The sequence below is a fragment of the Camelus dromedarius genome, chromosome X, assembly GCF_036321535.1.
Source record: "Camelus dromedarius isolate mCamDro1 chromosome X, mCamDro1.pat, whole genome shotgun sequence".
NCBI classification, from domain to species: Eukaryota; Metazoa; Chordata; class Mammalia; order Artiodactyla; family Camelidae; genus Camelus; species Camelus dromedarius.
In genome coordinates this window covers 100,429,130-100,454,949 of record NC_087472.1, presented here as the reverse complement: position 1 = coordinate 100,454,949, position 25,820 = coordinate 100,429,130, and the positions used below count along the sequence as shown (strand labels likewise).

Below are 25,820 nucleotides of genomic sequence, written 5' to 3'. Positions count from 1 at the left end.
AAGCCAGAAAGAGAAAGAAAAATACCATATGATATCACTCATATGTGGAATCTAAAAAAACAAAACAAAACAAAAACCAAAAGAAGACAAATGAACTTAAATATAAAACAGAAACAGACTCACAGACATAGAACATAAACTTGTGGTTGCCAGGAGGGAGGGGGGTGGGAAGGGACAGACTGGGAGTTCAAGATTTGTAGATACTGACAGGTATATATAGAATAGATAAACAAGTTTATACTGTATAGCACAGGGAAATATAGTCAAGATCTTGTAGTAACTCACAATGAAAAAATATGAAAATGAATATATGTATATTCATGCATGACTGAAAAATTGTGCTGTACACCAGAAATTGACACAACATTGTAAACTGACTATAACTCAATAAAAAAAAATACACTGCAGGGAAAGCCGTGTGATATCATGTGTGCACCAGTTTGACCTTGAACTCTCTGAGGGGTCAGTAAACTTGATAGCAGAAAGGCTGCTCTCTAGAGGCAGCTCCTATAAGTCCTTCTGCCACCTAGAGACTCGAGCAACAGTCCACACTTGCTTCTCAGAGAATGGATGCCAAAAACATTTTACTGGTGAAACTAGCGACTCAACAAGAATGATGACTAGAATGCTGAGGGAAAAAAAAAAAATCATTTCTCTCATTCAAAGTATAACAGTCACATAGATTAGTCTCAGGAATGGATGAAAAATTTTACAGTTAAAAAAAAATACAGGGTGAGTATGAAACAGAATATTTCAATCTGTCTCCCAGGTTCTCAGTGGAAAGGGTCAGGTTGAAAGGAAATGGACCGAAATGGGAAAGTCAGGTTACAGCTGGTGGGGTTTCTCAGGAAGGAATATTCAGTAACTTCCCAACTCCTTGTGAGTTGTCGATAAATATTAACCATAGTAAAGAAAGGTCGCCATGACCACTAATGAAGCAAACAGCAGAATGTTTAAAAAGGCGAAAGTCCCTGCCTTTGAATTCTGGCTTGGCTACTCGCTGCCCCTCAAACCTCAAACAAGTAACTCAGTCTCTCTGTATGCCTCAGCTTCCTCATCTATAAAATGGAGATAATATCACTATCATCCATCTGACAGTTGCTGGGACATATAAATGTGTCAATATACATAAAACACCTAAAACAATCCCTGGCACAGAGCAAACACTCAATAAATAGTAATTACCAGTATTGTAGTTAGAAAGATATACTGAAAAATAGCATTTGATATGGACATGATCTGCCTGAATAAAGATGTAGCATGGTGGGGAGGGAGATAGCTCAGTGGTAGAGCGTGTGCTTAGGATGCATGAGGTCCTGGGTTCAATCCCCAGTGCCTCCAAAAATAAAAATTAAGTAAAAAAAATATGAAAAAGAATATATACCTGCATAAGTATAACCGAATCACTATGCTGTACACCAGAAATTAATACAATACTGTAAAATGACTATACTTCAATTTAAAAAAAAAGACGCAGTGTGCTCAGCACTCTGCTAATTGCTTCATGTGCCTGGACTAGGGGGGACACTGAATGTGCTTCTCAGGGAGGCAGGGAGGGACTGTGGGCCCACCGCCGTTCCTGCACTCTTTCCTCCCTGGCCATCCCACATGGCCCAGGCCCTCCTCAGCCTCCTTTCCCTGTGCTCCTTTCCCCATTCCCACCCTATCACAACTGCCCCCACCCTCACCTCAGGACTGTAGCTAATACCCCTCTTGATCCCTGAGCAAGAAGGTCCTAGCGAGCTTCCAAGTCTCAAAAGCAGTGTCACTTTAAACCAACTCGGATGATTGAACTAATGACTCTGTCATTTGTTAAAAGAATTGGAGACCTGAGAGAGAAAGTGAGGATGATATTTGAGGGGCCAGGGTCATCTTTCAGGGCTTCATTCTCTCGCAGTGGAGGACCCTCCGCACACTGGTTGTCCCCACCCCAACCCCCCGCACAGGTGGGCGAGCCTGCGCCATCGGGCTCCAGGGACTTCCCTTTTGGCAAATATTTAGTGAGTAAATACCATGTACCTGGCACTACATGAGGCGCTAGGAACCCACTGGTGAGCAAGACAGATACAACTGTGCCCTTCTAGAACTTACATGCTGGTGCGGCACTCAAACACATAAAAATGTAAAGGGACAAACAGATGAAACAGTTACAAGTTTTAAAGAGGGCAGTGAAGCAAACACACTAGAGCTGCATTATATACTTAGAGGAGACAATGACACACAAAGAACGTGCCATTTGCGCCATATTATAAAGTCAGCAAGTAAAAAGTACATCACTACGTGATCCTTTCTATTAAGACGTTCATGTTGGCAACAATCAGGCCACCGCGTTGCCAACACACCAGGAAACCTTAACTCCAAGTGGGGGAACTTCGCTTCTCGCTCAACCGCTCTGCCATGTTTTTTTCCTTACTTCTGGAGTTTTGATATTTTCTCTCAGACCAGTTTCAGATGAAAACATGGAGAAGAAAAGTTTACCTTAAAGGAATCAAAATTATAATACTTAGAGAATATGGTAAATCTACATTTACCTGTAAGCTGTCCAGCTGAAGTTATAAGATTAGGCTAGACAATGCATTCCCTCTAGAGCTGGTGTGAAATTGCTTTCTTCTTAATATACCTCAAAATGACAACTCTCGTGGGAGGGTAGGACTATGGGCGGATTATATTTGTTTCATTGTGGTTTTCTGGAATTTCTAAAATTTTAATGATAAAGACACACAATTTTTAAAAACAGAAAAATAAGCCTTCTTCTCCCAGGTATAGTCTATTTGGGTTTTTTTTTTTCTTTCTACCCAACAGCAAAACAGAACTACACTAAAAACATCATTAGCTGCTCGATAAAATCTACATGTTAATGGTAATAAGCATTAAGCAGAAAACTAAAGCAGGGATGTGGATACAAAGTGTGTGGGAGGGAGTGGCAATTTTAGAAAGGTGGCCTGTGAAAGCATCAGGAGAAGATGACATCTGAGCCAAGACCTGCTGAAGGAGGTCAGGGAGTGAGCCTGGAGCCTCGCTGGGGGATGAACACTGCAGGCGGAGGGCACTGCGTGCCCTGGTAGAAGGCTCCCCCAGACAGGGATCAGTCTGGACTTAATGGAACCAAGCAATGAGTCAGAAGAAAATTAAGTGATGAGTTGGCATGGCATTGTGATAAGAAACCACGGCCCCAGGCTATGGCGGGGCAGGAATCTCAGTGCTTTATTTGTACTAACTCAATCCTGGCAACAACCCTAACTAGGGTATGTGTACAATTTAATGTCCAGACTGGAGCACCTGAGAGTAAAATGAGACACTATTAATTAACAGAGAAAATGGGCATAAATCAGGGCTGCCTCGGGCAAACTGGGATGTATCATCACCCTACTGAAAGGCATATTATCATAACTGCTTTATAGAAAAGGGAACTGAGGCAAGGCACAGAGGTCACAGAGGTCAGTGGCAGGGTGAGGATTTGAACTTGGATAGCCAAGCTTTAGCACTCACACACTTGATGCTGACATACTATTGCCTTTCTGTGTTTTGTATGCGAGGGAGCTCCTGGTGCTAAACAAAACAAAACAAACAAAAAAAAAAACTGGGTTGTATTTACCATAGGAGTAGGATATTAGGCTGGAAAAAGCACCAACTTGTAGAGTTAAACACCACCACTTTACAAGGTCGGCAGCCCTGGATAACCTCAGTAACCTCTCCAAGCCTCGGTTTAGTCACCTGTAAAACAAAGCTACTTAGACCTACCTCCCAACCCCGCTGCCACACCCAGATGAGGCAGTGTTTGTGAGGATGGTTTGGAACCTGAAAAGCACAACATGGGTATTAATTCTGAAAAGTTATCGTATATACAAATCTGCATTTTCTCTACAAAGCGCCATATGGTCTCTGTCACAACGAATGAATTCTATGGACAATCTGTAAATGAACGGGTGTGGCTGTGTGCTGATACAACTTTATTTACAGGAAAAGGTGGAGGGCCACAGGCCATAGTTAGCCAATCCCTGACCTAGAGAAATGCTATTTAAATCACAGCCCCTCAATGCTCCCTGTGCCTCTTTTCTGATTCATTTTCTTCCACAGACAGCACTAATCACCATCTAACATAATGCATATTTTATTTCTTTATTATCTGCTTCCCCCAGGAGAAAATAAGCTTTGTTAAAGGCAGAGGTTTTGTCTGTTGGATTCACTGTTGAGTTCCCAGTGCGTAGGAGAGTGCTTGGAACATAGTAGGAACTTCAGAAATATTTGTTGAAAGTGTGCACGGGTCAATGAATGGAGAGATTTTTGAAGGAGGGAGACATACTATTGGGAAAGAAGAGTAAATCCATGGCAAGGAAAAAAAGGAAACAGAGAAAGAGAATGGTATCTGAAAATTTAGGGGAAGAAAAATTATTGCAAATGAACTTAAACTCAGTTTTGCCATTCCTTGTAGGCAGAGGGGAAAAGGATTATTTCCAAAACCAATTTTGTGGGTTGTGAACATTTGGAAGAACTACAGCCTTATAAAATAATTTCCAAAATAGCTGGTTAAAATCTAAATGTATTATTGGCTTGATTTAGGTTTAGTTAAGAGAACAGCTTGAGGTTTGTTGCAGATCAACTAATTACGAGTGTGTGTGTGTGTGTGTGTGCACGCGCGAGTGTGTTTAATCTCTCCTTTCCCTCCATTCTGCCAAATTTGGGTTCAGTTTGTTCACTGGGAGTGGTCTGAGGAGCAGTAAGGAATTAATTCAGCAGACTTTGCCGGGAAACATACATACTTGCCCCTAGTTTAGCTCAGGGCTTGGCAAGTTGTAACGTCATTCACTCAGAATTTTCTTCACAGTTCAATTCAAGCTCATAGTTAAGGTTAACAGCAAAATCTTGCTTAACTGAATAGGTACATTTCTAAAGAGAGAAGGGTTCTTTCCATATGGTGCTTGATGTAACTCTTTCAAACCAAGATCTATATAACATACTCAACTGGATAACCTAATGTTCACTGGAAGAAAATATGACTTTCCTTCTACAAAAGCAAGTATGCATATCTAATGCACAACCTAAACAATATTCAACTTTCCAGACACAGTGTTTAGCAAAAGTCTGGCTTTGCATAGAGTAAACAATAGTAGCAAGATTCTTCTAAAGAACTCTGATTCGAGTCCTCAATTCTGGTGCACTCAGCTCAGCGTTTGAGTGTCTAATGCACGCCAACAGGGAGTGAGGCCAAAGAACTTCATTGTCAGGCTCATGAGTAGTTAATTTCATTTCATCCTTAACTTCTTAAAGACATAAATGTCCACTTACTGATTGATTTCATCTGGTAGCTGGAAAAAGAGCACTGGACTTAGAGTCGTAAGATTTGCCTAAAGGACTGAAGGGATGAAGGAAAGGGAATAGAATGAAAAGGGAAAGACGATGAAAATGAAGAAAGGAAATGAAGAGAAGAAAAAAATGAAGGAAAAGAAAAAGAAATGAAGTTCTAATTCATGACATGGAAGATCCTTGGAAACATGATGCTAAGTGAAAGAAGCCAGACACAGAAGGCCATATATTGCATGATTCTATTTATATGAAATCTCCAGAACAGGCAAATCCATAGAGACAGAAGGTAGATGAGTGGTTGCCAGGGGCTGCGGGGAGGAGGGGGAAATGGGGAATGACCACTAATGAGTGCAGGACTTCTCTCTGAAGTGATGAAAATGTTCTGGAATTAGATGGTGGTGATGGTTATACCACCTTGTGAATATACTAAAAACCACTGAATTGTATACTTTAAAAGGGTAAGTTTTATGGTATGTGAATTATTTCTCAACAAAAAAAGGGGAGGATTTAAACAGACCAGCTTCTGCCACTGACTAGCTTTGTGAGCTGTGGACAAGGCATTTAATTTCTCTAATATGCTTCCTTCTCTGACAAATGAGACTAATATTAACCTACCTCTCAAGGTGTTGCAAGACACAAATGAAATAATCTATATCAAAGTAATTTAGGCAAAAATGTATAATGCTACAAATTCAAGATAATTTCACTCAAAATCTTAATGAGGTTATTTATAGAACTTTATGGTAATTCTAAAGTGTACAGTCATCCATTGGTATCTGCAGGAGGATTGGTTCCAGGAGCCCCTGCAAGGTACCAAAATCCAAGGATGCTCAAGTCCCTATATAAAGTGGCATAGTATTTGCATATAACCCACAGAGGATGTATACTTTAAATCATCCCTAGATTACTTATACTACCTAGTACAATGTAAATGCTATGTAAATAGTTGCCGACTTACAGCAAATTCAAGTTTTGCTCTTTGGAACTTTCTGGAACTTTTTTTCCCAAATATTTCAATCTGCAGGTAGTTGAATCCCAGGATGTGGAACCCATGGACACAGAGGGTCAGCTGTATATATAAAAGAAAGTGGCTAAGACAATTTGACAAAAAAAGAAAGAAAGGAGGGCTTGACTTACCAGATACCAAGACTCATTAGAAAGCAACAGCAATCAAGGCAATGTAGTATTACTCGGGGCTTGACAAATATACCAGGAATCCAAATTTGAGTGAGCCTGGAAGCAGATTCACACATATATGGGCACTTGATATAACAAAGAAGGTACCAGGGTAGGTGCAGCTCAGGAGGGCAAGGATCAACTCTTCAATAAATGATTGTGGAAAACTGGTTTTCTACATGTAAAAACAATCCACATGTAGATTCCTCTCTCAATTCCAATTAGAACAAAATTATTTCAAAAGCCAACATTTAAAACTTTTAGGAAACAGTAGAGAAGAATATTTTTGTCTTTGGGATAAGAACAAAAGTGCAAAATATACAAAAAAAAAAAAAAAGAAATTTGACTCCATTGAAAGAACTTTGTTTATCAGAAAACACCATAAAAAGTGGGAAAAAAAATAAGCCACAGACTGGGAGACATTATCTATAACATGTATCATTAAAAATCAGTATCTAGAATATATAAAGAACATCTAGAAATCAATTTTATAAAATGCAGGCAACCTGATAGAAAAAAAATTGGTTAAAAACTTGAACTAGAAATTCACAAAGATGAAATTTAAATAGCCAGGGAACACTAGTACTCAAGAGAAATGCAAATCAAAACCAAAAGAGATACCATATCATACCTATCATCTTAGTGACATTCAAAAGTCTGACTATGCTAAGTGTTGTCAAGGATGCTGAGCAACAGGAAGCCTCTTACATTGTTGCTTAGGAAACTAATCTGGCAACATCTGGCACAGTTGAAAGCATACACCCTACCACCCAGTACTTCCATTACTGAATAGAATCCCTAGAGAAACATTTATATATTAGCACAAGGAAGCATGTTCAAGGCTGTTCATAGCAGCTGCATTTTTAATAACAAAATCTGAAATAATTTAAATGACCATCAATAGAAGGATGTACAAATAGATTATATATTTACATAATAGGCTACTACAGAGCAAAGAAAAAGAAATGAGCTAGAGTTGCAAAAAGGACATGTAGCAAAAAGGACAAATCTCACAAAAAAGACATTGACAAAAGTAAGTCATAGAACAATGAGAGTAAAAATGATACCCATTATATAAAGTTTAAAAGCATGCAAGTAGCATTCTCTTTTGCTTAGGGACATATTCATATGTAGGATAAGTATAATATATAAGAAGGTGAACACCAATTTCAGGATAGTGCTTACCACTGTGCACTTTTTTTAAAGCTAATGTAAAGGACCTCAAGATGACACCATTGATGGAGCAGGTCCAAAGGAGATGGAATTCCATGCACTTTCCTTGGCAGAACTGAACCAGCACTGGCCCACCCTCAATGAGTCCCCCTACGAGCAAAGGCCACAATGGGGTCAAATCTATGTGCTTGACTCATACAGTGTTCTGATTACCTGGGCTAATTATCCACACGCAGCCAATCCAAGCAATAACAAGCCACAAGAAGGGCTCACTTCACCTTGGATACCATTTTGATGCCAACACAAGAGGAAGATGGAGTACTGAAACTGAAATATCCTGGTTGATAAAGGATTACCATTTAGTAACAAGCAGTAACCAAGACTATCAATATCACAGTTAATATGAAAATCATCCTGTACATAATTTAATCTTTGATGATTCAAAAAGTACTTTAGGCTCCAACAGCACATAAGAATCTTTACTACAAACATCTGCTGTCCTTATACATAATTTACAGGCTAATAAAAAGTTTGTGTTGATAGAAGGCTGGATAAACCAATGAGAAGTTGTACTTCTACTTCTCCCTTTGCACAGTTAATAAGACTCCCTCTTCGAAAGGCAACTTCTTTCAAATTGCTCATAGATCCAAGGAAGCAAGGTTAAATACTTAGTTCCCTGACTGTAAGGGGTCTTGTAGGAATGGATAAGAAAATAATTCTGAGGATTTGATCAGGCCTTGGCAAAGTTAGCAAAGACACTGCTCAGAGAAAATCGACTTCCCTTTTAGTACCCTTTCTCTCCTCTAGGTGGGGCCCATTCCCAACTTGGAGTCACCCAATGGCCTTGTACTTTTTGAACCCTTACCTGCTCTCAGAAGACCTCACAACAAGACACATCAACCAAATTCTGTAGCCATTTACATTTTAACAACTCTTTATTTAAACCAAAGAAATTAATCTCTAATGGTGGAATTTCAGGATTCAGCTAGGTGAATGTGGGGAGTCGAGGGGGAGGCTGGACACAGTTATTGCTATGGACTGGACTGTGTCTCCCTTTCCCACAAATTCATATGTTGAAGCCTTAACCCTCAGTGTGACTGTATCAGGAGATAGGGTCTCTAGGAGATAATTAAAGTTAAATGAGGTCATAAGGGTGGGACCCTAATCTAATAGGACCGTGGCCTTACATGAAGAGAAAGATCTCTCTCTCTCCACCATTTGAAAACACAGCAAGAAGGTGGCAGTCTACAAGTCAAGAAGAGAGCCCAAAGTCACAGGGGAGCAGTCACCTAGTCATCCATCTTTGATGTTTTCACTGTTTACATTAAAGCTAGTCCTACTGATGTAGCCTGTATCCTTAAAATACCAAACCCAAAGGATCAAGGGTCTTTAATTAGGAATCCCCAAGAGGTCCAAACAAAGACATGGGAGTTCAGCCTGATGGGTGGCAGGGGTACAGCAAGATTGTGAGCAATCCAGTCCAGAGTGCCAAGTCAGATCACCCTCCCAAACATCTCTGCCTGCTGTGGGTTCCAATCATACGAGGAACCACAGAAAGCGGAATTCTGCATACAAGGTCTTGAGGGGAAAGGGCACACTATTGAAATACAGAAGGGCCAAGACCCTCAATTTGGGCACAGTTAGTCCTAAAATGCATTGAGAGGTTTAACCTATGCCAAGGTTTGGATCCAATTCCAGTCTGGGGAAGAAGGCAGAAGGGGGGACAAGCTAAAGACATGGCTATGACAAGCAATGACCATTGGTGTAAAGCTTGGAAAACAGGTGTGGTCCATCCTCGAAACAAAGTCAGGAGCCTCCATACAGTAAATTGAAGGTCCAGGAACAGACTCCTTGTCCCAAGGGGCTGGGCAGAGAGAGCCCACAAAAGAGAACTGCAGGGAAGGAGGCCTATGGAAAGGAGCATGTAAGTAAGATACAGCCAGGATGAGGGTTACAAGGGCCACAAGAAGTGGTTAAGGGCTCTCAGGCAGAACTCAGAGATATACTTCCAGGAGCGAGAGTCAGAAAGACAAGAATCAGCTCGGCTAGGGAGCCCAGAATATCAACTCTGTTGACAGCCCAGGAACACGGAAGCATTCTCTCCACTATCGGGCTTATTCTCAGCCATCTGAATGGTTGGTGTTAGGCCAACAAAATAACTAGATGCTGGTGAAACCCCTCCTAGAACAAACCCCACGGGGCTTCCGTGTTTTCTTCTAATGGCATTTTATTAAAACGAACAATTCGTTTCTGACTTCCTGACTGCTGGCCTCAAAGAGCCCTGACATAGTTTGGGTTCCTTCAGAGGGTAACTCAGAGGCAAGGACGTGAGAGCAAGCAGCTTATTTAGGATGTGCTCCCAGGAAACAGGAGAATGGGGAAGTGAGACAGGGCAGGAAGGCAGCTAATACTGGTGTGTCATCAAGCCAGTTACCGCTGAGGGCAGCTGAACCTCAGTCCTGGGGAACTCCAGGAGCCAGTGCAGAATGCCCATCTGGCTCAGTGGTCCCGCTGGTGGGCAAAGTGCTGGGCTCTTTATCTATCAGCTCTCACCAGGCACTGGCTGAGGGCTGCTCCCTGCATGTGGTGGGGAGTGTTAATTCCCTGGCACTCGGGGCTGCCACATGGGCGGGCAGAGAAATGCACAGCTAGTGGCTGCAAGGAGGCTGGTGTATACTGCAGTGCTCAGGGCTAGGGATGTTGAAACGGACACCCAAACTCTATGAAATGAATGAGGAAGTACGAAGCATGGCAGGCAGTAGAGAAGAGGGTGGTTTCACGCTTGCCCTGCCCCACTCCTTCCTTCAGATCAGCACCTGAGGGGTGTGTGTGTGTGTGTGTGTGTGTGTGTGTGTGTGTGTGTGTGTGTTTTGGCTTGACTTGGTGTGTTTGAGGAGTTCAGTGGTTTTCTTCAGGTGTTTGGAATGTCTGAGGAGAGACTAGGTGAGGCGAGGTTGCAAGGAGTTGCTACTTGAGGTTTAAAGAAGCGCCCAAAGAGCACTGGGCTTTGCGGCTCTAACACAAAATGCACACCCCTGGTTCTTCAGCCCGCACTGAGAGGACAGGCGGAGTGGCCCTGAGGCAAGGAAGTTTATCATCCCTAAATGGTCAATGGACAAAGATTCTACAGAAACCCAGCTCTGCTCTAAAGCCTCGCTATTCAAAGTGTGGTCCCCTGAAAAGCAGGAATCTCTAGCCCCACCCCAGAGCTTGAGAAGCAGGAATCTCCAGCCCCATCCCAAAGCTCCAGAATCAGCATCTGCATTTCAGCAAGATCCCCAGCTGATCGATCTGTACATTAAAAAAGCACTGCCAAAGATAACACTATTCGCTAAGTGTTCTCTGCGTAAAGAGTATTCAGCGACTGTCTCCTACCAAAATCAACTGGGAGTTATTTGCTCGATTTCAGGCTATATTTGCTCTATTCAGTTTGTCGAATTAACTTCAGATTTGCTGAAAGGAATAAATTAATGCAACTGGGGACAAAGGGAGATAATAGTGTCAACCAGCAAAACTGGGTGTAATCACAACAAAATAAAGCATACTTTAGTTTTTCAAGACCTCTTTCATTTACTTCGTTCTTCCCTTTTTCCCCCCTTGGCAAAATTAGGAATCAGAGCTTAATAAGCCTATACCATTCCAAGACTCTTCAGGAGGGCAAACCTTTGCCTCAATATCTGCAAAATACATTTGACAGTCCTAGGAGTGTTTTTCATTTCAAAATAATTCTGTGTGTGTGTGTGTGTGTGTGTGTGTGTGTGTGTGTGTTTTGCAGCAAAAGAAAAGCCAAAATTCTGAAGGTACTTAAAAATGACATTTTGATACGGGTAGCTGGTAAAGGAATAAATGAACACAGAAACAGACTCTTAGAAAAAATTGAAGTAGAAAAACAACTGATGCTAAAACTTAATTCAAGTTATGAATAAAAAGCCTCACATTGTATATCGATACAGATATGTGAGTCTATCCAGAGGTGGCTACTAATCCCAATCGTACTCAGAGGAGAAAATAATTGACAACTATGAGCAGAAATATATTTAAAGCATTCTTTCAGATATTGAAGGGGAACAGAATATGACACACTAAGATGTCTCTTTGACATAAGGCTTATTTGAGGCTGATTATTTTTAAGAATCAGCAGACACAGGAGAAACTCTGAAAACCAACTGGAAGTTATCCTTTTGGAAGAGACATTTACATGTATGAGGGAAATCTCCATTTGTAAGGGTGTCTCCCTCAAAGTACCAGGAAGAGAAGGATGACTCTAAATCTCTAGAAACTCATCAATGGAGAAGGCAGTGACTTAAATCTGCATTACCTTACCCTTGTTTACTGTGCTTTTCCTGGTAACCTCCCATAACTGGCTTCCCCTCTCCAAAAAATCTTTTCTCTTTAGCTGGAGAGGCTTGGGCCATTTGGGGGAGTTACTCAGTTTCCTTAGGTCTCTCCCATGTATACAGGAGATACACATTTTATTAAACTTGTTTGTTTTTCTCCTGTTAATCTGTCTTTTAATTATGGGGGCGGGGGGCCTCTCAGCCAAGAATCTAGAAGAGTAGAGGGAAATGGTTTTTCTTACAGCATTTACTGGGTAGTAACGCACACATGAGTTCATCAAAAGATACGTACAAGAGTGTTCCTCACAACATTATTCATAAAAGCCCCAAACTGGAAACAAACCAAAGGCCCACCAATAGTAGAAAGGATAAATTGTGGTCCAGTCATATAATGGAATACTCTATGGCCACTGCAACACACAATGCAATATGGATGAATCTCCCAGACGATAATGAGTGAAAGAAGTCAAGATATCCCGTGCGTACCATATATATGAAATTCAAGGACAGGCAAAATGAGCCTATGACATTATAATCAGAACAGCACTTCCTTTTGTGGGGTGGTAGTGACCAGAAGGAGACATGAAGGGGGCTTTTGGCAGCTGCTCATGTTCTGATTCTTGATCTGGGGGCTGGTGACAGAGGTGTGTGCAGTTTGTGAAAATTCACAGAGCTGTATTATAATGTGTATAATGTGTACTTCAGTAAGAAATTAAATTTTAAAAATATGTGTATACACACTTAATCCACTTTCACAGATAAATCAAAGAGTAAGACTCTAAATATATCCATGAAATGCTGCTTGACACACTTGCCTACTTTCACTAGAGATGGTTGCTAGAAAGAAAATGACTAATAATGATGCATAGGTGATAAAATATCAGGAGAGTGAATAATGGTACACAGCTCTTGACTCATATATGAGAATACAATGAGTATTTGATCCAATGAAAAAAACATAAATCCTATTGTGTCAAGGGTAATGGTTCCTCCAAATACTCCCAAACATCTGATACATTCTGTCAAAAGTGAATTATCTAGATAACAAAATCACTAGTTGAGCTCATTTATACTGATTGTTCCTGGAAGCTTTAATACCACATAGAATCTGCTACAAGAGTTTACCAAAAACCACAGCTAATCTTCAAATAATGCCTAAAAGGGAAACCACTTCAGCATACATCCTCCCAATCTTTCTCCTTCTCTCCGCATATATTCAATTCGTGAGTATCCAGAGGGTTTAGAAAATTTACATGCTTAAATCCCACGGTAAACATGTCAATTTGTTAAAAAAAAAAAAAAAAATCTGAGAACCAGTCTTAAAAGTCAGGAGGGCCAGGAAAGTCCCCTACTAAAAAATGTGACACTGATGATCCTTGGAATTCTATCACTGTTTTTTTTTTCTTGGTAAAATGTAATTCCCTTTTGTCTGGAAACTCTAATAATTAGGATCCTACCACATAAATATGAATTTGTTTATCAGATCACTGTTCTCACTGGAAGCTTCTAGGCTTAGCCCCAGAAACAGGAGTTTCTGGAGAAAGAGAATATTTACTGAGTTTCTTCCATGTGCAGGAGATCATGTTAGGCAGTTTAAATGCATCGTTCATTTATTCATTCATTGATCTAATTGAACACCTACTTTGTACCAAACACTATTCTAGGCACTAGGGATAAAGTGTGGGCGCTGCTCAAGTTCCAATGTGGAGGGAGGAAGAGAAGGAGAGAGGAACAATAAATATATACATAAACAAGAAAACTAATATAATGATAAGTGCAGTGTTGAGAATTATAGGAAGGTGTGACTTGGTGGCTATTTTAGACCAAGTAATCAGCGGTGATACTTAAACTGAGGTATGAATGATGAGAAACCAGCCAGAGAAAGATGGAGGAGGGGCAGAGAGAATATTCCAGGAAGAACAGTTAGTGTAAAAGACCAAAAGGAGCTTGATGTGCTGGAAGAATCAATAGGAGGAAGTGTGCTCCACAACAGGGGAGGGCAGGGGTCAGAACATGGCAGAACACCATAATCCAGCGGGGGAGTGACATGATCCCATTAATGCCTCTAAAAAGATGCTCCAGCTGCCCTATGGGAACTGGATTACAGGAGGCCATTACAACCATCCAAGAAAGAGACAGTGGCAGAATGAAGAATGGTGGAGTAGTGGAGGAGAAGTGGGAACATCTGGAATATACTCTGGAAGCCAGATACACAAGATTCATTGTTGGGTTCGGTGTAGGGCAGGAAACTTGTAGGGCTGGAACTTGACCAGCTGGGCTGGTGGTGCTCCCTATATATACTGGGATGGGTCTCATGGCAAGAGAATCAGGTTTGGCATGTGGATGGCAAGAAAATACTGAATTTGAGATGCCTATTAGAGATCCATGTGGATTAAGCCTTTTTGTTTGTTTGTTTCAAGATTTTTTAATTTCAATATTTAAAAAGCACAAAATGTTTAATAGCATTTTTTCCTGTGCTTTCTTCTACTTTTCATTTCTATAGCTGTCATTTCTGAGCCTTTTAATGTTTCAAGGTTCCCCCAAAACTTTCAACATTCTTAGAATTAGTCAATTTATCAACATTGTTTTCTAGTATTTCTCAGTGGTATTTGTGAGCCAGTATGAAGATCTCAAAGATATTGAGACAACTTCCCCTACACAATAAAATCAATTCTATATTTAATCTAACAGAGGTAGTGCAGTTTGAATGCCATGCTAAGGAGGCTGGAGTTTACTTCTTAAAATGAGTGGAGACGAGTGAGTTTTGGAGATCTAATGTATAGCCAGGTGACCACAGTTAGTACAGTTATTGTGTACTTGAAGTTTGCTAGAAGGGTAGATCCTAAGTGTTGTCACCCACCACACACACACACAAAGTAACTATGTGAGGTGATGCATATGCTTGTTAGCTTGAGTGTGGTCATCATTTCAAAATGTACACACGTATAAAAACACCAAATTGTACACCTTGATTATATGTAATTCCTATTTGTCAATTATACCTCAATAAAGGTTGGGGAATACATACAAATCTTTTAATAGAATGAATTAGCAAATCTTGAGATGGGAAAGGTCATGGCTGCCGGTACTGGCATCTGGATGAAATGTAAAGCCGTCGACTGGGTAGGTCCTCTCAGGAGAGTACATAAAAAGAGAAGAGAAGGGAGTCCCAGTGCCTGAGAGGGACACCAACATTTGTAGGTTGAGCAGGAGCTAGAAATAAAGACTTAGAATAAGTTACCAGCAAGAATAGGAAAACCAAGAGAGTGTAGGATAATGGAAGCCACAAGAAGAAAGTGTTCAAAGCAGGACTTGGAACTTAGACTTGACGATTGCTGCTGCAAAGTCAAGCACAACAAGTCAGAGAAGGGACAGCTGCTGTATTTGGCAACACGGGGTTCACTGAGGACTGACCAGAGGAGACTCACTCAGGATACGACCCTGATTAGATTAGACAGACCAGGAAGAATGTGCAGCCTTTTAAGAGGTTCCTCTGAGAAGGGTGACTAGAAACATGGGGGCAGCTGGAGGGCAATGTGGAGCCTGTGGAGATATCACATATGAGAGCATGACTGTAAGCTGATGAGAATGATTCAGGAAAGAATGAGGGAGGATCGGCAAAGCAGGAAAGAAAAAGGGAAACAGAATTAAGTCCTTCACAACTTGAGCATCAAAATAATTAAGTAAAATAATGATCTACAAACCATTAAAAAAGGAGGCGTTTATGAGTCCTTACCAAATAAATACACAAATAAACAAATAAATGAGGGAAAAGGAAAGGCTCTTGCTGAGGGCCAACTGGAAAATGTGGAGGGAATACCAGAGTTGGAAAATCATTATTTTCAACTACCATATTAAAGATTGGATCAGGCAAAAATCATCACTGGATGCTAAATCTAGTGGGAAATACTGAGGAGGAGCAAGCTATTTGTGTCTTCCCACAGCCTGCTGAGCAGGAAGGTAAAACCCAGTCACTACACAGTGGAGAAGTTAGACAACACCTTGACCAGGTGATCAACATTAACACTGCCAATGAGGAAGAAATAGACATCCAGACATCGTGGACCTCCAGATGTGATACCCTGAAAAGCACACAACATCAGCTATCCAGTATTCTGGCCCAGAATGCATAAGCTGTGTCTACTCATGAGAAATACCAGACAAACGCAAAATGAGGAATGTTCCATTAAAAAAGAAGAGGGAGATGGTCTGTATTCAACCTAAATGCTGAAAGGGAGCAGAATATGCCACCTCAATATATGCCTTTTTGGCATATTGATTATTTTAGGCTGATTATTTTTAAGAAACAGCAGATACAAAAGAAACTCTGAAAACCCAGTAGAAGTTATGCTTTTGTAAGAGACATTTACATTTATAATGGAAATCTCCCTCACTCTAAGAGAGAAGGATTGATTCTAAATATCTAGAAACTCATCAGTGGAGAAGGCACCACCTTAAATGTACATAACAACCTCACCCTTGTTTACTGTGCCTTGCCTGGTAAACTCCCATAAGGGGTCTCCCCCACAAGCCAACATCTTTTGTCTTTAGCTGGAGATGATATTTAAGGTCGTGGCTGGGCCACTTCAGAGCTACTCAGTTTTCCTGGATATCTGTCATGTATGCATGCTATTAAACTCGGTTTGTTTTCCTCCTATTAATCTGTCTTTTAACTCGGGGGGGGGGGGGGGGGTCTCAGCCAAGAGCCTAAAAGGGTAGAGGAAAAATGATTTTTCCTCCTCCACAATGCCAGTGTCATAAAAGACAAAGAAAGGCTGTGGAAATGTTCCAGACTAAAATGGGCTAAGAGACATGACAACTAAATGCCTTAACAATCCTAGACCAGATTCTGTACTAGAAGAAAAAATTCTGTAAAGGATGTTATCAGGTCTGTTTTCAAAACTGGAATGCAAATGGCAGATTAGACAAAAATATTGTATCAATATTAAATTTACTGAAGTTGACAACAGTACTGTGATTATGTAAGGGAATATTCTTATTCTTAGAAAATCCATACTGAAGTACTTAGGAGTAAAGGCCATGATGCATATAATTTACCCTTAAACGATTCAGGAACAAAATCATGTGCATGAGCAAGAGTGCAAATGATAAATCAAATGGGTCAAATGTTAACAATAGATGAAACCGGTTAAAGGCTATGAGTGTTCTCTGTGCTATTTTTATTTTGTAACTTATTTGTAAAGTTTGAAATTCTTTCCAAACAAGAAGTTTTTTTAAAAATTTTAAAAAAGAACACATCCTTGAGAAGGCAAAGAGGATAAGGAGTCCAGAGCCCAGGAAAGAAGCCAGTCTTTGACACATTGGGGACATTTCAATCAGTTTCACAGTAACAGTGGGGAGCAGTGAGTATTTGTACAAATGTGGGCATGTTGGGAGCTTGGTGATGAGAATATGAGGAGGTTCCTGTCTAATGAGCCACAGTCAGCAGCTGAAGTAGGAGGAACAGAGGAAATAAAAGGTGTAAAACAGCTGTTTTGGAGAACAGAAAGGCAAACCCACTATGCAAGTGTGGTTGGATTGCTGGGTGATGCTGAAGGTCCACTAGCGGTTTATTAAGGTCAGGCCCTGGACCTAGACATCGCTATTTATTCTAACTCATTTGAATAGGGAGCCAGCTTTCAGAACTACTGTGCTAAGGCAGGGTTTCTCAACCCCAGCATAATGGACATTTGGACCAGATAATTCTTTGTTGAGGACTAACGGAAGTGGAGAGGGGAGTCCTGTGCATTACAGGATGAATACTGAGCAACATCCCTGGCCTCTGCCCAGTAGAGCTCAGTAGCACCCCCACTCCTGCCGGTCATGACAACCAAAAATGTCCAGACATTGCCAAGCATCCCCACGGGGGCAAAATCAGCCCTGGTTGAAACCCACTATGCTAAGGGACTAAAACTAAGTTCCCTTACTGAGTTTATGATTAATTTCTCTATCTAAAACTTTATTCCCTTTCTTGTCCCTTTTGACCCCAATCCTGTGCTAACTGAACACTAATCAACCAGAGTTAGATGACTAAAATTGCTGTTGTTAATAACATCATTAATGTACTAAAATCGCTATTAAAGACATCATCATTAATGTACAAATTCAGGTTTATTCTCTAGAGCAAACTGAGCTAACAGGCCCCCAAGCCACGGACCACCTGGCCAGAGAATCATAAACCAGAGACATCCAGACTCCTGAAACTACAAGTAAGAAATGTCACAGAAATGCCACAGTGATTAACCCCAACCTTTTTGTTTCTCTCTTTAAAAGAAAAACCCCTAACTCAAAGATCAAGTGGGAGCGGTCTGAGGCTTGTCTCCCACTCCCGTGCTTGGCATCCTGCAATAAACCTTTACTTTGCTGCAAACACTTGCTGTCAGGGTTTGGTTTTCTGTGCCATGGAGCACCTTGCTTGATTACAATTTGGCGACCATGAAGAGACCTCTCTAGTTCCTCTGAGGTTAGTGCCCGTAGTCTGCTGGCCTTCTGCCAGTGTACAGCTTTCCCTCTGCATATCCAGCAGCTGCCCAGGCCTCTTTGGTCTGGGGATCCAGCTTTGGAATTCCCTTCTTGACTGAGCATTAGCAACCCTGGGCAATATTTCAGGCTGCAGTAAAGGAACAGTTTTTGGACTGGAAGATATCTATTGGTAAGCAACCAGCACAACAGTGCAGGCTGAAAACTTTTATCCTTGTATACCGGTGGCCTCCTAGGCCCATTGCTGGGTATTGAGGAAAGGGTTGGGTATGCCAAAAGTAAGAGCCTAAGGTTGCTTTTGCAATTGGTTTGGCTTTAAACCTTTTGGAATTGGTTTCTTTTTGTCTTGTCAGGGGAGGGGGGGTGTTAGAGTTGCACTATTTTAATTGGCAGACATGAGAAACAAAAGTTCAGTTCCTAAAAATAGTCCTTTAGGATGCATCCTACAAAATTGGACCCCCTTTACTTACGGTTCCATGACTAAAGCCAAAATGAAACTTTTTGTAACACTGCATGGCCACAATATTCTTTAGACCCTGAAGAAAAATGCCCAAGATGAGGCTCATTTGACAATGCAAAACTGGTTTTGCTGCCTTGGTAAAACATCTTTTCAGAATTCTGACCCTAAGGGAACAAGTCCTTTCTGGAGGAACTTGGTTTTTCCTTCTCTGTGCCTTGAGATGTAAATGTTTGACCAGGGCTCTCAAAAACTCCTATCTTTTCTAGACCATCTCCAATTCCTGAGACTGAGGGAAAAAAAAGGGAAAAGAGGTCTTTTAAACTTAACTTATTCCAACTGTTACTTATAAATAAGTGACTTTTTTTATTGTAATACCTGATTCAGGGCTAAATTTTAGAATGAAGCTATGATATCTCTGGATGTATGTATGTCAATGTGTGCATTATAAATATGAGTCTTTACCTTTGGGTGGTATTATCAAATTCATTTGTAAATGAACTCTATTTAATTAACTTAAAGGAAATAAAGCACTTACATAAATTCTCAGAAATGTAAAAGAAACTAGCCCAAATGAATTTCAGGTTCACATACTCTGGGAAATATTCAGCATTAAGTTAATATCTGGGATTAAAGTTAGTTTAAGTTTGTTGGTTTAATTAATATAGACATGTCTTTTGAGTCATCAATATATTATATTTCATCTTCAAGAAGATTCAATGAAAGGACTTTTTGACAAGTATAGGTTTCTGAAACTTTCAGATCATACTGCTGAACTTAGTAAGAAATTAACAAATCCTAATGGAAAATCTGATGGTTTCATAAAATTGTTGATGAAAAGAATTCGTTACATAGGACTAAATAAACTGGTGAAAATGATTATAATTTTTATGGTTTTTGTCTGAAATATTACTGGCTTTTAATCTGTGTTTTCCCAATATAAGGAAACCTTTCCCCTCAAGCTAATTATGGCTTACAGTAACTTGGTAAATTATACCTTTGTAAGCAGAATGGAAAACATTTATCTTTTCTCTCTACCTAACCCCTCCAGAAATTAAAAACTCTGAGGTTCCCAGCAGCCTTAGCAGGTGAATAAGGAGTTACCTCCTGACAGGTGCAAGAATCTCAAGATATTTTGGGGACCTCTAGAATGGAGGAATTCACCCAAATCTATAGATACCACAGGTGGAATCTGTAGCAAGTCTCTGGCATGGCCTTCCCAGCCTTGAGAGGCCTTTTAAAAGTTTGATCTGAGATTCCTTATGAAAAGTTCCAGCACAGTCAAATTAAAAGAGCCTATGTGGTCAATAAGCAGACTTATTCTGCAAATAAATTACTCTTAATTTGGTTATAGTTGGTAGAAATTAGAGAAATTTTAGAGAGAAAAAGATTATGTTTCAGTGGGTATTAAATTCTAGTTTTATTAATTGAGGTCTGTATTTACTGCCTAAGACTCACTTCCCAGATAGATAGCTCCTTGTTGTTATGTTACATTATTGTGAAGTATAACTGAACACTAATCAAGAGGAGTCAGATGCCAATAACATCAATAATGTACTAAAACTGCTATTATGGAAATTATCATTAATGTACAAACTCAGGTTGTTTCTCCAGGGAAAGCTGAGCTAACAGACCCTCAGCCATGTACCATCTGGCCAGAGAATCATAAACCAGACATTTCTCAACTCCCAAAACTACAATCAAGAAATGTCACAGAGGGGGTGGGTATAGCTCAAGTAGTAGAGCACATGCTCAGCATGCACAAGGTCCTGGGTTCAATTCCCAGTACCTCTTCTAAAAATAAATAAACCTAATTACCTACCCCCCCAACAACAACAACAACAACAACAAAAGACAAAAACAAACAAACAAAAAAGAGCAAGAAATGTCACAAGACAATAATTAGTTCCAGCCTCTTTGTTCTTCCCTTAAAAAAAGCCCCCAACCCAAAGACCAAGTTGGAGTGGATCTGAGGCTTGTCTCCCACTCCCTTGCTTGGCATCCTGCAATAAACTCTTACTTTGGTGCAAACACTTGCCATCAGTTTGGCTTTCTGTGCCACAGGCAAACAAGCCCTTGCTCAGTTATAGAAACAAAGGCTGTAAACATTACATGTTTACAAAGATTATGAATTGTGTATGCTCCTTGTTGTTATGAGCACTGTGGTTAAGAATATAGGCTCTAGATCAACCCATGTTGCTGCAGATGGCAGAGTTTCATTCTTTTTATGGCTGAGTAATATTCCATTGTGTGTGTGTGTGTGTGTGTGTGTATCACATCTTCTTTATCCATTCATCTGTTGATAGTGAAATAAGTCAGAGTAAGACAAATACCATATGATATCACTTATATGTGGAAACTAAAAAAATAATACAGAATAATTATATAGCAAAACAGAAACAGACTCACAGATAACAGAAAACGAACTAGTGGTTACTGCTGGCAAGGGGGTGGAGGGGCAAGTTAGGGGTATGGGATTAAAAGATACAAACTACTATATATAAAATAGATAAGCAACAAGGTATATTATGTAGCACAGGGAATTATAGTCATTATCTTGTAATAACTTTTAATGGAGTATAATCTATAAAAACATTGGATACCCATGCTGTATACCTGAAACTAATATAATATTGTAAATCAACTATACTTCAATAAAAATGCAAAAACCAAACACAGGCTCTGAAATCAGATAATCTGTGTTCAAACCCTGGATCTCCTGCTTACCATTTGTATGACCTTGGACAAAGTACTTAACCTCTCTGTGCCTCAGTTTCCTCATCTGTAAAATGATAATAGTACTTACCTCGAGAGGTTGGGAGGATTAAATGAGTTAATATATGTAAATCAGTCAGAGCACTGTCTGCCCAATAAATATTAGCTATTAGCTATCATTGTTATTATCACAGAGTCAGAAATGTAGTTGATACCAAATGTCTGTTGATTAATAACTGCTTACATTAAATATATTCTATGCTTAAAATAAATTTCCACCAAAATTGAACAGGAAGGCAGAGTGTTTTAACTTTCCCTTAGGATTAGTGCCTGATTTTTCCTAGGTTCTAGGTGCACGCATTCATCCATTCAACAAATATTTACTGGGCACCTACTATATCCCACTGCTCCAGGTCCTGAAAATACAACTGTGAGCAAGATACACAAAGTCCCCACCCTCTTAGAACTTGTATTCTAGCAGGAAAAAAAAGACATGGAATCAGTAAACAAATAATTAAATAATATAATTACAGATATTAGTGCTACAACAAAACAAAAGTGGAACGGGGGGGGCAGGGTGGACATTTATAGTGGTAGGTGAGGAATGCTGATTTAGAATGAGGGTCAGAGAAGACCCAAATGAAATGGGGACAAGTTACATGACTATCTGGTGAAACAGTGCTCCAGGCAGGTAACACAGTCAATGTCAAGGCTGGGAGGCAGGCAAATGCTTGGCTTGGGTGACGAATAGCAAGAAGGCTGGTATATCTGCACCAGTGTGGGAAGAATGGGGAAAAAGTCATACAGGGCCTTAGAGGCTACAGGGAGGATCTGGGGATTTAGTCTAAGTGTAGTAGAGGCTGTTAGAGGTTTTGAGCAGTGGATTTATAAGACTGCCTTTACTGGCGATGCTGTGGGGTCAAGGGTGGGTGACGGGAGACGGTTAGAGGCTACACAGTAATTCAAGAGAAAAACTGGGGTAGCTATCATTATCCCAGGATATTATAAATGAACTCTCTTATGTCAAAACAGGATCTGATACAAAATGAATCTGTCCTGAATACAGTTCAGCAGTTTGGGGGCTTAGAAACTAAACGAACAGTTTTATAACACAGTGTTTTATGAAAGAGTGTCAAATCAATTCAGAGGGTCATGATCATCATTCTAAAATAAAATAGAACAGATGGAAGAGAATTGAAAATTTCAGAATACATTGCACAAAGGAAAAATGCATAATACCTTGTGAGATTCTGTTTCAATTATATACAGGCATGTTCATACTGGGTTGAGATATCTACTTCTCACTGTGAATGGTGGGCAGAAAAGTCTGAGAAACACCACAAAAAGCTATCTTATTTCTACATATTGTTATAAACTAGACCTTTTTTCTCTCCCATCCTTGCTGTACCTGGCATCCCACCAAATGAGAACATTATTTATAAGCTCCAAAGGTAGTTTCCTCCTAGTCTAAATAAAACGAACTGACTTCTGCTACACTATCTTCTCCTCCAGGGAGATCAAAACATGACCCTCCAAAGCCGGGCAGACTAACTAACCTCTAAACTGTTAGGCTTTTCAATTAAAAAAATAACAATAATTCCAAGCAGAACAAGAAATTCTAAAATTAAACTTTAGAACGTTTAGAAGCCAAAAGTGGAAAGAAACCTCCTAAAGGCAGTAATAAGGGGAAACTACTAGAACTCCATAGCCAGCGTAATACCTAGTGGTAAGCTAGAAGCATTCCCACCGGAATCAGACACTACTCAATGCTGCCGCACAGGGCAGCCGAGCCACCAAGGAGAGTAAACAGGAGGAAAAAACACTGGTGGTGGGGAGTGGTCCCTGTACCACTGCTATCTGCAGGCAGCTTGACTGTCTACCTTGAAAATCCAAGAACACTGAAAAACTATGAGAACTAATCAAAGTTCAGGAACATGGCTTGAATATGCTAGACCTACAAAAAAAATGAAAAATCCTATCTATACAATAGTATAGTCATAATAAAATGAAATGGGTTGGGGGAGAAGGATACAATTTCTAAAAGCAATAACAATTACACACACAAAACAATCTAGGAATTCACCTAACAAGAATGTTTTATACCTACAGTGTGGTATTGACATAAGGACAGACGTACAGATCTATGGAATAGAAGAGAGTTCAAAAATAAACCCACATATATACAGTAAGTTCATTTTTGACAAAGGGGCCAAGGGAATACAATGAGGGAAAAGTATAGCCTTTGCAACAAATGGTGTTACAGCAACTGACTATATGGAAAACAGTGAAACTTAACTCATACAAAAATTAACTCAAAATGAAGTCATAAACCTACATATAAAAGATAAAACTATAAAATGTCTAGAAGAAAGCACAGGAGAAAATCTTGGAAAACGTGAGACAAAGATTTATCAACAGGTTACTAAAAGTGCTATTCAATAGAAGGAAAAAATCTGATAAATTAGGCTTTATCAAAATTTAAAACTTCTGCTCTTCAAAAACATTAATTCCACTTATATGAGGTATGAGTCAACTGAAATACTCAAACTCATAGAAACAGAGTATAGAATGTTGCCAGGGGCTGGAGGGAGGGGGAAATGGGGACTTGCTGTTCAAAAGGTATAAAGTTTCAGTTATGCGAGATGAGAAAGTTCTAGCTATCCGCTGTACAACATCATGCCTACAGTTCACAATGCTGTACTGTACATTGCAAAATTTGTTAAGAGGGTAAATCTCATGTGAAATGTTCCTACCACAATTTCTTTTAAATAAAGAAAGTGAAGAGGCAAGCCACAAACTAAAAGAAAATGTTTGCAACACATATATCTGACAGAGAACTTGTGTGCAGTTATATGAAGAACTCTTGTGATTCAATAATAAGACAACCGAGACAAAAAAAAAAAAAAGCCCAGACATTTCATAAAAGAAGATATACAAACAGGGGAGGGGGAGGACACAACTCAGTGGTAGAGCACATGCTGAGGAAGCACGAGGTCCTGGGTTCAATCTGCAGTACCTCCATTAACTAACTAACTAAATAAATAAACAAACAAACCTAAGGACCCATCGCCAAAACAAATGAACAACAAAAAAGAAGATATACAAACAACCAAAAAGCACCTGAAAAGATGCTCAACATATTAGTTATCAAGGAAGTGCAAACTAAGACCACAGAGATGCCACCACAAACCTACTAGAATGGCTGAAATAAAATAAAGTGACAACATCGAGTGCTGGCAAGGATGCCAAGCAATGGGACCTCTCATATATTGCAGGTGGGAGTCTGCAATGGTGTAGTCACTTAAAAAAAAGTTCAGCAGTTTCTTATAAAGTTAAATTTACCATACAATACAGCAATCCTACTTCTGGGTATTTACTCAAGTGAAATGAAAGTTTAGGTTCCCGCAGAAAGCCGTTATGTGAACGTTTATATTGGCCATATTCATAATCACTGAAAGTTGGTGAATGGACAAGCTGTGGAATATTGCTCAGCAATAAAAAGGAACAAATTACTGATTCACACAACATAGGTGAATCTCAAATGCATTATGCTAGGTGAAAGAAGCCAGACTCAGAAGGCTACATCATGTATGAATCCACTCACAGGACATTCTGGAAAAGACAAATTTATAGGGACAGAAAACAATTCAGTGGTTGTCAGGCGCTAAGAGTGGTGGGAGGGGTTGACTACAAAGGGTAAGGAACTTTCTGGAGTGACGAACTTCTACATCTTGATATGGTGGTATTTACATGATTACACATATTTGTCAAAGCTTATAAAACTGTACACTAAAATGGGTAAATGTTATTGTACATAAACTGTACTTCAATTTTTAAAACATGAAGTCGGCTCAATAATTAAGTAGGTTTATAAAATGGAACAGAGTGTTCAGACTCTTATTTGACTGAGGGAATTTATTTTATGATAATTTTTCCCAAATGTTTATCCCATTTCTTAACTTCCAATACCCCCCACCTCACACCAAGCCCCCCCAATAATTTCCATGTGGATTAAAGACCCACATATTTTTTAAAAAATAAACATTTTAAAAGAAGAATTGTTCTCAGTCTTGAGGTAGGGAAGGCCCTTCTCAGTGAGGCAGAAAAATCAGCTCCCAGGTTTTACTAAAGGCAGAATCTCTCCTTTTTATCTTCAGAATTATTAACACCACTGAAAT

At 39.8% G+C, this 25,820-nt stretch overlaps 1 non-coding gene across 1 annotated transcript; it reads left to right on the top strand.

Moving 5' to 3' along the window:
- The first annotated feature begins 1,267 nt into the window (after positions 1 to 1,267).
- Positions 1,268 to 1,341, top strand: TRNAP-AGG (transfer RNA proline (anticodon AGG)). Its single transcript has one exon. It is a non-coding gene; the product is annotated as a tRNA-Pro (tRNA).
- The last annotated feature ends 24,479 nt before the right edge of the window (positions 1,342 to 25,820 follow it).